General features: G+C 43.2%; 1 long non-coding RNA gene across 1 annotated transcript in view; it reads right to left on the reverse strand.

Annotated features, from left to right (window-relative positions):
- Positions 1–12474, reverse strand: part of LOC118548961 (uncharacterized) — a 142500-nt gene that overhangs the window by 59606 nt on the left and 70420 nt on the right. The window contains exon 2 of the long non-coding RNA XR_013442782.1: positions 5198–5294. This is a non-coding gene — a long non-coding RNA (uncharacterized LOC118548961). The remainder of the gene's footprint in view (positions 1–5197; positions 5295–12474) is intronic.

Genomic DNA, 12474 nt, shown 5'->3' on the forward strand with positions numbered 1-12474 from the left:
TAATAACAATTTCTGAGTGCTCACCATATGCCAGGCTCTGGGTTAAGTGTATTACACACAATTGGGAATGCTGTGCAGGGACAGGACTAGGGTGAGGCAAGCAAGGCACAGAATTTCAGGAGGCACTCACTCTCAGGGTGGTGCACATGCAGGTTGGCACTTGAGAGTGAGTGCCTCCTTAAATTTTGTGCCTAGGGTCCTTACGTGCCTCACCCTAATTTCAGGCCTGATGCTGTGTTGTGCCACCCAGACCCGTCACTCCATTCAGAATTAAGGCACGCATTCCCCCAGATGCTGGGACTACGGGTGCCTCAGAGTTCTAGGCTGATGTCTCTCTGAGGGAATTACCCTCAGCTAAAGACAGCTGCCTTGTCTGAATTCTCATCCTTTCCAGGAAGCATCCCCTACCCAATGACTGTTAAATGCAGAGGTATCAATTCAGGTAAACTCTACAAGTGTCATCCCACATCCAGAGAAGCCCATAGGATTGACTAAGGCCTTTTTTGTAACTGCATTGCAGCTCAGCTTCTCTTTCTATCCCATCTTATTTCCTTCCTAATTACCTCTTAGCATACAAATCTGAGAGCTTCTTTCTTAGTGAACCTCTATGGCAACAGCTGGTGCAGGAGATGTCTGGAAAAGCAGACATTAAAATAGACTACAGCAAGGACTTTGTCCACAGTGATAAGGTGAAGCACTGTTAGACCCTGATATACATTAGCAGTGAAATGTAAAAACTTTTCTAGGGTGAAGTAGGGTAGGAAACAGTGGTAGGGAATGCACTGGCAGGTGTAATGTGTCAAGCATTTGGGAGATGGGGTAGATAATAATTTAAGGACTATGGAATTGGATGGCTATTGCAGGGAGAAGAGATGCATTGCAGAAAAACAATGAAAGACTGAGTGTGATTAATTACTAATTAAAGTTAAATGTTAATACCAGAAGGTTTCCTTGGAAGCATATAAAGAAAATCTCATATCCTGTAGCCAGAAGGCAGAGAAAACTGAGTATCAGACTCAGGACTTAATTATAAGAATAGCAGAGCCCCAGAGGAGATGGAATTGTCAACCTAGAAGGTATTCCACATCAGAATCTGGTTCCCGATTAGGAAAGGGTGAACCCTGAAGACTTGGGATGGGAACATCTCGTTTGATGCACCAAAAATCTCAAATCCCCCGATTTCCCTAAACACTTTGGGTCTGCAGAATTGGTTCACTCCTTCTGCCAAGGGCTAGCCTTCAACCCTTGCCTGAAGACAATGTAGAACTTCTTCTTGCAAAACAACACATACTGCTCTGTGGTAGACAGCCCCAAAGATGGCCCCGGTGGTCCCTGTTTCCTGATACAGCCACTCTGCTATAGCCTCCTTTTGCTCTGAATGGAACTGACTTTTTAAACCAACAGAATATTGCAGAAGTGCCCAAGTATAACTACTGAGGCTAGCTCATAAAAGACATGTGGCTTCCCTCTTGTTTTTTTTTTGGGGGGGGGGCGGTTTGTGGGGGAGGTGGTCACCCACTCTGGGGGAAGCCAGCTGCTATGTTGTAAGGATACTCAAGCAGCATTATGGAAAGATCCACAAGGCAAGTAACTAAAACCAATTGCCAGCAAGCCACTAAGACGTCCTGCCAACGGCCATGTTATAAGCCATCTTGGAAGCAGATGTTCCAGACAAGACTTCAAATGACTACAGCCCCAGGCAGCATCTTGACTGTAATCTCACAAGTGACCTTGAGCCAGAAACACAGAGCTAAGCCACACCCAAATTCTTCATCCACAGAAATTGTGAAATAATAAATTTTGTTGTTTTAAGCTGCTAGGTTTTGAGGTAATTTGTTACACAGCATGGATAACTAATACAGGACCTCAGGATTTACTCCCACCTCCCATCTTAGTCATCAGACCAATAACTAGGGTTAAATCACAACATAAGCCAATAGAGGAAGTTCTGAGTCTTTTAAGGAAAACAAAAAATACACACACACACACACACACACACACACACACACCTCCCAAATAAACTACAGGATCTGGCCAGCACATGCCAGCAGGAACTGTGATACTCTATTTGTGAAGAGGATTTAATACCTCAGGAGACAGTGCTAAGACATATCTAGGATGGATCTTGGATATTTGGCAAAAGCAGTGAAGTAGAAATGCCAGAACTGCCATAGCAAACAGTGGAAGAAGGGGCCAAAGGGCTCATAGTACTAGGCATGCTCAAGTGGATACACTAAAAAAGGTGAGAAAATGCACCAGAAAACTTTGTTTCATGGGAGCCCCAGAAGATGCTCTTTTAACCAAAGTGACAAGGAATACCCTAGTAGAGGGGCACGAACATCAATGAGAAGTTTCAACAGTGAACATCCTCTGTAGGGCCAGCCTGATGGTAGTAGATGTTATTACAGAATCAGACTTATTGATAGCAATGGTAATGGCAGCATCCCAAAAAGAGGCCAGGTAGCCACCCTTAATCACTAGAAGCAAGTTGGTCATAATCGCCATAATTCATGGAGATGGTTAATAGAATACAGAATTTCTAGGGCAAGCCAATAAGGTAATGTTCAATCTATACAAACAAAAGAAATCAAGGATGGGTGATCAAGAGACTAGGGGTAATCCAATGAAAAGTCATGATCTCTAGCCCAATTTCTGGATCTGAGCCAGTATTTGACTTGGAACCTATTGACTGAAAGAGAAGCAAAGTCCCCAGGAAGGAGGACCCTACCACACCATGGTAAGTATATATACTAATAATCAGCTCAATCCCTCCCTAAAGGGATCTATGGTCATTTATTCAGGAAGTTGTACACCTGGGAAAAGGGAAATCCTAAACAATTTGAAGACTGTTGGACATAGGACACAGGATGACATTGAAAATCTGGGGTCAGATTTACCACCTCCTCAGGGCTTAGCATTCAGTCCCTTCACCTGCTGGAGTGCTGGCAGCTAACAGCTATCACCTGAATCCCTCTTGAAGCATTGCCCTCTGCTGAAGAGTTTCTTTGTCCGAGATCACACACCCCCCTCCTGGGGCCAGCTCACATCCAGTGACTGGGCACTGCGGGAATGTCTGACTGACCCCCTTTGTTTAGGATAATTCTGAAGGGTTACTGCGGCTACACAGCCACTCATGGGAGTAGGGCTTTTCTCACAACTGCAGCACACACAGTTCACCTTCTCTCTCTCCAGGAATGCCATCTTCACTTCCCCAAAGTATTGATCCCAAGAGGACTCCCTAATCCCCTTTCTGCCTGCCAACCTCCATCTCACATTCTGTGTCACGAGGAACACAATTGCAACACATGCATGCTCCTTACCACAGCTTGATAGGTTTTACTCTTAGCCTTCTTTTACAAAGGAAACTCAAGCCCTAAGATCTTGAGTGTAAACTTGTACACTCCCCAGTTCTAGAGCCTACACTCTTAATCAAAATGGATAAGCAAACTCTAAACCCTGTGCTATAATTAGGCAAATATGCCCCTGGAAGAGACTCTGGGTGCAGCCAGTCAGGCACCGACTCCCAAGAATTTGGAGCTCTCTCTTGTGCTTGGTATGCTGTCTTTCCCGACCTGACTAAATGCCACCCCCAGCCCCGTGGGTTCCAGATCTCAAGGTAACTGGAGCGACCCAAATGTACAGTCATCTTTGTCCTATGAATTCAGTGGTTTAATAAGTGATTTGTGGCTAGAAAAGTTACATAACTATAGAGATCATTCAAATCTGCATCAGGTCTCTCTTCCCTCCCCACCCCCAAGCTGTCAGTTCCTCCTTTGAGTAAGGCTCTGTCCCCCAGTCTCCCCAAGTTCTAAGGTGTTAGTGCTAGATATAGGAAATGCTTAATGTGAATGTGGCTAAAACTGCCTTCACTGTAGCAGAGAAATAGCTTGTCAGCATCTGCAGGTAACCTAGAGGCTCTTTGTCTTTTAGAACAACTTTATTCTCATTTTACTCTCTGAGAAATCTCGTAGACAATGTCCGGACTACCACCAACTTCTGCACATACACAACATTTATAAGTAACCAGGCAGGGCAATGAAGCATGTTTAGTCATTTTGCATAAGAACTTCCCTTGCACAACTTCTATATATAACTCACTTGGCAACCCCCTTTTCTACTCATTGAGGCACCAGAGCAGAACATGTTCTTAGGAGTGCTCACAGCAACTTCTGTTGTGGACTCCTTGAAGCAATTGAAAGAAAATTCCAGGTGTTCTTTTTCCCCTACCCCTTATATTCATATCCCCAGTATCTCCTAGATTTGTCTTGTTATTCCCAACCACAGTTCCTCTGCCTGGGAAGGTCTGTCTCCTTCCCCTGATCCACATGTTCAGCTCATTCCTGCCCTTGTTCTCCTCCCATGTCATTTTTCACCTTTCTCCCCACAGCTGGGTCTCCTTTGATTGCTTCAATTGTCCATGTGCACTGCACCCTTTCCCAAGATAGCATCCCAGGGGAACCCCATTCCACCACGATCATTCGTGAAGTCTTATCAGCACACACTTATACAGATATTGGACTAAAATTGCCAGTTTTCAATGGAATCTGATATAGTTTTAGAGTCAGAACACTATTTCTAAGACTCTGCCTTTTACTGGAATGTGATCCTGGGGAAGTCCCACCTACTTCAAGCTTCACTGTCCTCATTTGTCAAATAGAGATTATAAAACCTACACAACATGTTTGTGGAGAGAATTAATGAGGTAAAGTAATGGGAAGTCATTTTACATTTTCAAGTGTTGTACAAATGTTAATTATCATTATTGTGTTGTTTCTCCCCCATGGGCCCTCTGAGACCACATCTTTTACTTCCTTTCTAACTCTCCCCTGGGTCACATATGGTGCCGGTAAGGCTGTAAGCTAATTTTAGATACACAGTTAAGAAAGAATAAAAGGAAACCACTTACCTAACAGAATTAAGGCAAAATCATAACCATATTAAATCTATTGTAGACATTTTTCCACAGAGTGAATCTAGCATGCTCTCTACAGGAAAAAACCATGAAAAGGGATGAAAATTTATTTACAGCCCACTCTTGCAAATCTATGAAGAGGAATAGCATCAGGACACATCCATTCCTCATTCTAACATGGGGCCAACATTGCTAGCAAGGGTAAATTGGCCTCAGGAACCCTTATTAGTTTTCCTCGAAAAGGCTGCTATCTTTAAATAACCAGATTTTTAAAATCTTCCTTACAGAGATCATTTTTATCTCCATGGTATGATCGGTTCCTCTTCAACATCTGATGCAACCCTTAGTGTTTTCCATTGCTTTCTAGCTGTGTCAGATTTCCCTAGAAGACAGAAATGAAAGTGATGACTAAGAAGATTATGCTTAAAATTCAAATTTTTGACCTACACATTGATTCCCCCACCCACCCCTCCCGTTCCTGTCTTCTTGACTTCCAAAGGGGAAAACTACAATTTTTACACAGTGTAAAACCTTCAGCTCGCACCATTACCTGTAGACTTGCAATCTCCAAGCACACATTTAGTTCATTTGGTTGAAACTATACAAAGCAGAACCTACTCAGAGAATTCAGACTTTTTTTTTCTATTTCCCTGACAATCTTCTGAAGAGACAGAAAGGGTTATGTGCCAAAAGTGTACCAGTTATGTTCTATTTCCCCTCTGTCACTTAGACACAATTAGGCATTTACTTATCTCTTCCCCAACATTGGCTTGTATTCTATATTCCAACCTTGACCCAAGTCCAATTATTTAAAGCACCATGTCTGGAATGGAGAAAGATATTGGGGAAAAAGAAAAAGAGAGTGAGGGGAAAAAACATAACAATAATATGGAGTCTTTCTTCAGGCTACCTCAACATGCTCTTATAGAACATTTCCCTCACAGAAACAGGATGAGATTTCTCAATTGTTTTTATTTTTCTTCAATGATCTAAACTTGAGTAATACAGCCAGTACTTTGATGGATATCTAAGATAATTAAATGGTTATGCTGACGTGTTAATGAAGCTCATTTTCCAGTGCAGTCTGTTCCAGATATGCTCACTGAAAGCAAAATCACCTAGAGTTTTAGCCCCACTTTCTACCAAAAGGCAGATTTTCGGGGCGCCTGGGTGGCTAATCAGTTAAGTGTCTGCCTTCAGCTCAGGTCATGATCCCAGGGTCCTGGGATCGAGTCCCACATTGGGCTCCCTGTTTGGCAGGGAGGGCCTGCTTCTCCCTCTTCCCCTTACCCAGCTCATGCTTGCTCTCTCTCTCTCTCCCAAATAAATATAAAATAAATAAAATCTTTTTTTTTAATTTTTTTAATTTATTTATTTGAGAGAGAGAGAATGAGAGAGAGCACATGAGAGGGGGAAGGGTCAGAGGGCAAAACAGACTCCCTGCCGAGCAGGGAGCCCGATGCGGGACTCGATCCAGGGACTCCGGGATCATGACCTGAGCCGAAGGCAGTCACTCAACCAACTGAGCCACCCAGGCGCCCGTAAAATAAATAAAATCTTTAAAAAAAAAAAAAAAAAAGGCAGATTTACTAGTCTGCCAAGCTAGCAAAAAGTAGATCATTAGATGGCCCCAATTATTCCTGACAGATCTTTTGCAAAGATGCCTTAAGTACCTTAGGTGTAGTGCAGAACATCCTGCAGGAACTCTACACTTAGTCTATATATTTATTGAAAGCCATGCACTGGAACTACAAAACTGATCTAAACTACCCCTAAACAGAAGTGCCTGGTCTTAGATTGACCCATTAGCAGATGATTGTAATACAAGTCAGGCGGTGACAAATATACAGGGCCAGGGGCTGGGGGCAGGGTAGGGGTGTAGGGAAGGAGCTGCCTATGTCTTAAAGGATAAGCAGGAACTGGACAGGAAAAGAGAAGAAAAAGGGCCAATCCAGGCAAAGAGAACAGCCAGAACAAAGAATCAAGACAAGAGAATGTCCTGTGCAGAGAATCAGCAAACATTTTTATCCCATATGTGTTTTTTATATGCGGTCACCAGTTTGTGAGTCAAGCCTGCCATTTTGTTTGTCTCTTGTTCTGGAGTTCTGGAGTTCCCTGGAGGGGTTGAACTGTGAAGCCCACCACCTCCCTCAAAGCTCTACTGCCTCATTGGCCCTCCATCACCACTCCCAGGAAACTCAGAGGTGCCAACACTGTCCAGAACCCGGGGTGAGCTGAGGAAGGAGGCTCTCCCCTTAACATGGCTGCTGTGATGGAGGGGTCTTCAAGCAGGGCTCAATGTCTTCCAGAACATTAAAAGAGACAGCCCTTGCAGGCTCTACCTCAGCCCACTGGGTTCTCTCCAAATCAAAGGACTCAGAAATGACTCCATGGGGGTCTGCCATGGGATTAGAGGAAATCACCATTTCTTCAGAATCTCCCTTTCCCCCAACAAAGCCTAAAAGCTTTAATGTGCAGCCAAGCTCCTTCTCCCTTAGGCACTCCTCTCTCCTGCACAGTTCCTCACTCCACCCGCCCTCTGACTTCTGGCTGGCTGCCCTACCAGTTTGCCAGACAGCCCACATGTGCCTTGTCAGGACAAGAGGATCCAACTGAGGCCAGAGCTGGGGGGCCTTCTACAGCATTTCTTTCTCCTTTAAGCACAAGTGAGAAAGTAAATCTCCAAACATCATTTTCAGTACCAGAAACTGTTAGCAGATGCCTCTGGAGAGGGGAACAGAGCAGCTGGGGGGCAGGGTGGAGGGAGACTGACTTTTTTACACACCCTTTGGTGGTTGCCAGTGTTGTACTGTGCATATGAACCACCTATTCAGGAAGTGTAACTTTCTAGAAACTTTACAAAGAAAAGTAATTTTTTTGAAACCCAGAGTTTTAAGAATATTTTTGAGAATGCAATATTGAGGCCTTTCCTATGTACTCACATGGCTCACTAATCTTATAGGTAAAAAGTCAGTAGGTTAAAAAAAAAGTGTGGTGATTAAGAAGACAGGCCTCAGACAATAAACTTGCTGTGAGACTTTAATTAATTTTATCTCTCTGTGCCTCAGTTTCCACATCTGTAAACTGGGGACAATTATAGTATCTATCTCACAGACTTATTGTGAGATTAAATGAACTAATATATATGAAGCACTCGATGTTTGCCACATAGTGAATGCTGTATAATGGTCTGCTAACAATCATTATCCTTAAAAGTTGCTGCTCACCTCTGTCACCTTCTGCTATGGCACGTGGTAGGAAGAAAAGCTCCAGTTGAGTAAAGCACACCTCTGAGAAGTATTAAGAATGAAATCCTAGGGGCACCTGGGTGGCTCAGGCAGTTAAGTGTCGCTCTTGATTTTGGCTCAGGTCCTGAGATTGAGCCCTGTGTTGGGCTCCCCGCTCAATGGGGAGTCTGCTTCTTTCCCTCTTTCTCTTTCCCTCTCTCTCTGCCCCTCCCTCCACTCATGTGCCCTCTCTCTCTCTCAAATAAATAAATCTTTAAAAAAAAAAAAAGAAGAAATCTGAGTGCTTTCAAAGCTCTTGTTACACTTTACTCTCTGTCTCCAGCCTGCGGAAGAAACTCTTTCATGTGAGTTGTCTCCGCCATCCTCAACCTCCACAAACCTCCCATACTACGGAGTATAGGACCTGATTCAGAGACCTGGGTTCAAGTCCTTGTTCCTCCACTAACCGGCCATGTGACTCTTGGGCAAACCACAAGGTCTCTAGTCTTAATTTCTTCACAGGAATGTCAGAGGACCAAGCAAGCTGCTGTAAGTGAAGGGGCTTTGTACCCGCCCAAACTCTGCAAATGAGGTGCAGTTCTTTCAAAAATACACAACTGATGATCTATTAAATGGAATAGCTGAGTTCAATAGAACAAGTGTCCGGCAAGTGGAACCACCCAAAAGTTTCTATGCTGCCATGAGAAAAATTTACTTTTTGGGAAAAACTCTATGGTGATTGAATCAACTGCTGAAGAAAGAGCCCCCTCCCAGAATGCTCTCCTGGCGGGGTTCCCGGTGCTCCCCTCTGCCACCACCACCTCAGGGTAGAAAAGCCCTGAAACTCTGAACCGTTCCTTTTCTCCTCCGGATGTTTCCTCTAGGATCGACACTCTGCATCCTTTCACTTCTCTGGAAATAATTCGTCTCCCTTCAAATCCAAGGCACCAAAACATACTGCAGATTCCTATAGTTCAATCCACAACGACTTTTAATCAGTTTAAAAAATCTCAGAGAACCGAGTGCACCAGTTCCGTGACTTCAAAGTAAGTCGGTTAATCTCTCTAGGCCACAGCTTCCTTACTAGGAAAATGATGTTTCTTCTAAGAGTCAACATGAGCTTGGCACAAGTGTAAACTTAGTTACCACTGTTTCCTATCTCTCTGACCCTTCTGGTTAATTCCGTAAACTTCCACCCCTATACCAGGCTGAAATCCATCTCACTCTCAGATCTCTCTGGTTTTAAAGAAAGTGGGTCGTGACTTGTTTTTGTTCTCAGATATGAAAGGTTGCTCTCCTCCCATCCTGGCCCACCTGGCCAGGGTTCTCACACAGCTGTTGCTTAGGAAATTCTTGCTTAGTGAAGAGACAAAGGAAGGAATGCATGGATGAATGGATTAACTTGTTCATTCATTCAACAAATACTTACTGAGTGTCTATTATATACCAGAGAGAGTAGTTCAGTAAGAACATGATACCCCTATTAGGTGGAGGTGAGGGGCCAGGGGAAGCTTCCCTAAGTAAGTGAAATCTGGCTGAGACCTGAAGGAAGAGTGGGAGGTAACTCTACCAGGAGCATTCACAAGACCAAAGGCCCTTTAGCTGGAAAGAAGAAAGAAATCAACGGCTGAATGAAGGAATGAGGGAATGAATGAGTGAACTAAAGGACCAATGAATTGGGCAGCTGGCTTTACCCTTGGTTACCGGCACTCTACCTCTCATTGGGGTTCTTTTTAGAAAGAAATTAGCACCTCTTTGTTGAAGGACACATATGGTTACATTTCATTAGTCTGCAAAGCAGGCGTGAGTCCCAGACACCTGCCACTGTGGTTGGAAAAGAATTTTGCAGTATCTATCTAAACATTTCCTCGGTTCCAATTGTGCGGAAAGCAGTCATTATCCAAATGGAGGGCTGAGAAATTTCAGACTTCTGCTACTTCAGGGGATTCTCTCATCTCTTCACTAATTCACCCCCAGTTTTTCCAAAGGATAGCTTCCATATCAGCCCTTTCCATTATCAACATAATTGAAACACCTCCCCATATTGGCTATAGCAATTTCGATTTTTTTTTTTTTAATTTTGCAATAAAACCCAGTAAATCCAGTATAGAATTTAACCGCGTCTTCCTTAAGGTGAAAATCCTCAAGGGAGATAAGTTTACTAAGCAGAAAGGAAAAAAAAAAACTTTTGTCATTCCTGAGAAGGGGGGGCGGAAGGGGGGAAAAAAAAACCCTGTAAATGTCACTACTGACTAATCCCATCTATTTTTGGAAGGCCCTGGGGGGTTTTAGGGCTTTCCCTGTGGTAAATTAAACAGCGGCATTCCTCTGAAAAAGGAATGTGGGGCATTTGCTCCCGGGAGCACTGACCTGCAGCCTGAAAGGTGAGTGGGAATTTGGGGGGTGGGGTGCAGTTTCCAGTTGCACCCCTACCTGCCCTGGGGTACTGCAGGTCACTGGCATTTTTAAAGCCCATGAATCAAGCGTGACCCTCATCTGCGAGCTTTCCCAGGGCCCCTGTGGACTTGCGATGGTGCTCTTTTAGCACTTGCCTCCCCTGCTGTGTCTACTAGTATTGACTCCATTTTCACCTGACTTAGACAGTGGATGGTGAGGTCAGATGCCCAGATCTGGCTCTACGTATGAGCCTGCCCTGAGCTCTATCAAATCAGTGTGAGTCCCACGAAAAATGTCACTTGTTAAAAGTTCAGAAAGCGTTTTGTTGTGAACAAATGGTATTTACATGATACTGATATTCACTGGAGGAGTAAAGCTGGGCACACTGGGAAGTACGTTCTTGCCATGTTTTTAAGTTGCACCACGCTTGTAAGTACTTCTCACATCGGCCACTTTGTGTCTTCCCATATCAGGTTGATGGCGTTACACGGAAAATAAATTTTTGCAGTGGTGGGTAGAGCCTCTCTACTTTTGTGTATATTTGAGATTTACCATAAGTGGAAAGAAAAATAAATAAGCACAGCATTTTATGTGCTGTAGGATCCTTGATGCTTTTACTTTCTGCTCTTCAGCCAAACTGAAGACATCCACAAGTGAGAAACCTCTGAAAGCGGAGCTGCCCCAAATCCCAGCTCATTTTCCTCAGTTGCTTAGAAGTGGGGCTCATTTTTTTTGCATTTTACATCCCACCATAAAGGAACTCCGTCTCATCAGGATTAAATTAAAGGCTCATTTCTTCTAAGAGGGAAATTACATATTAACAGGCATTCTGATGTTATTCTTACCTTTTACCTAAAAGGTAAAGGTTTTAAGGACATTTATAATTGCAATGTTAGTACTGGAAGTAAATTTTATTCCTCTGTCTAGAAAACATATTAGCAAATGATGATGTCACGGTAGTTGAATTTTGCAATACAACAATTGAGGATTTTTACACTACCTTAAGTCTAACCACAACACAGATAAGTTAAACACTGAAAATGAATTCTGTAATTGTCATTGCCACAAAAAAAATCCATTGAACATTTACAAAGTTAATAACAAGGCATAACATGCTTGCAGATAATCACGGGGGGTGAAACTACACTGGTTTCTTAGGAACTGTTATAAAAACTCCACATCCCACCTACACAACTTCGGGTCACCAGTGTTCTACTCCCAGTTGAAAACCATTCTCTCAGCAGATGTTTTTAATACACCCAAGGCCAGGACAAATTGGCATTTCCTTTCCCCCTGCCCTGTAGATGGAGACGAATGGACACACGAAAGAGGCGGGACAGAGAGCTGAGGACTCCATGCCAACTCTCACCAGAGCACTATTCCCACCCCACCCCGCAATACCCCAGCTTGGCCCTGACGTCAAACCAGCTTCCTGGGCTCTGGATGAGAGCAGAAAACAAATTCCTCGTGCTCCATTAAAGCATCCACTGGTTATTCAAAAGAAAACCTTAGAATCTGCTTGATAATATGGATCATTTTGAACTAACAGGATGATAATGGCCAGTCTGAACTGGTGAAAACCTCCTTTATGCTTTAATGTGATTTAGAGGACAATTTTTAAAAGTAGTTTTATCACATTCAAAATCATGGTGTAAATCTAAGGTAGGCTAACAAAGGACTGTTTTATGGGTATCTATTGCTTGGTGACTCCATAAGAAAGACTCTCAATGTAGTCATTTCTTAAATTCTAAAATGTCCAAATACCAATGAGCTTGGTAACCATTTGTGTTTTTTAGCTTTTTGTTTGTCTGTTTTTAAGATTTTTTTTATAAAATTCTATTCCCATTCCAACATAATAGCAATGGATTTTGCCCAGTTTACCTTCTCATATCTACTATTTGATTAGTCTATATTAATGAGGTTATGAACTCTTATTAG

The sequence above is a fragment of the Halichoerus grypus genome, chromosome 12, assembly GCF_964656455.1.
Source record: "Halichoerus grypus chromosome 12, mHalGry1.hap1.1, whole genome shotgun sequence".
Lineage (NCBI taxonomy): Eukaryota > Metazoa > Chordata > Mammalia > Carnivora > Phocidae > Halichoerus > Halichoerus grypus.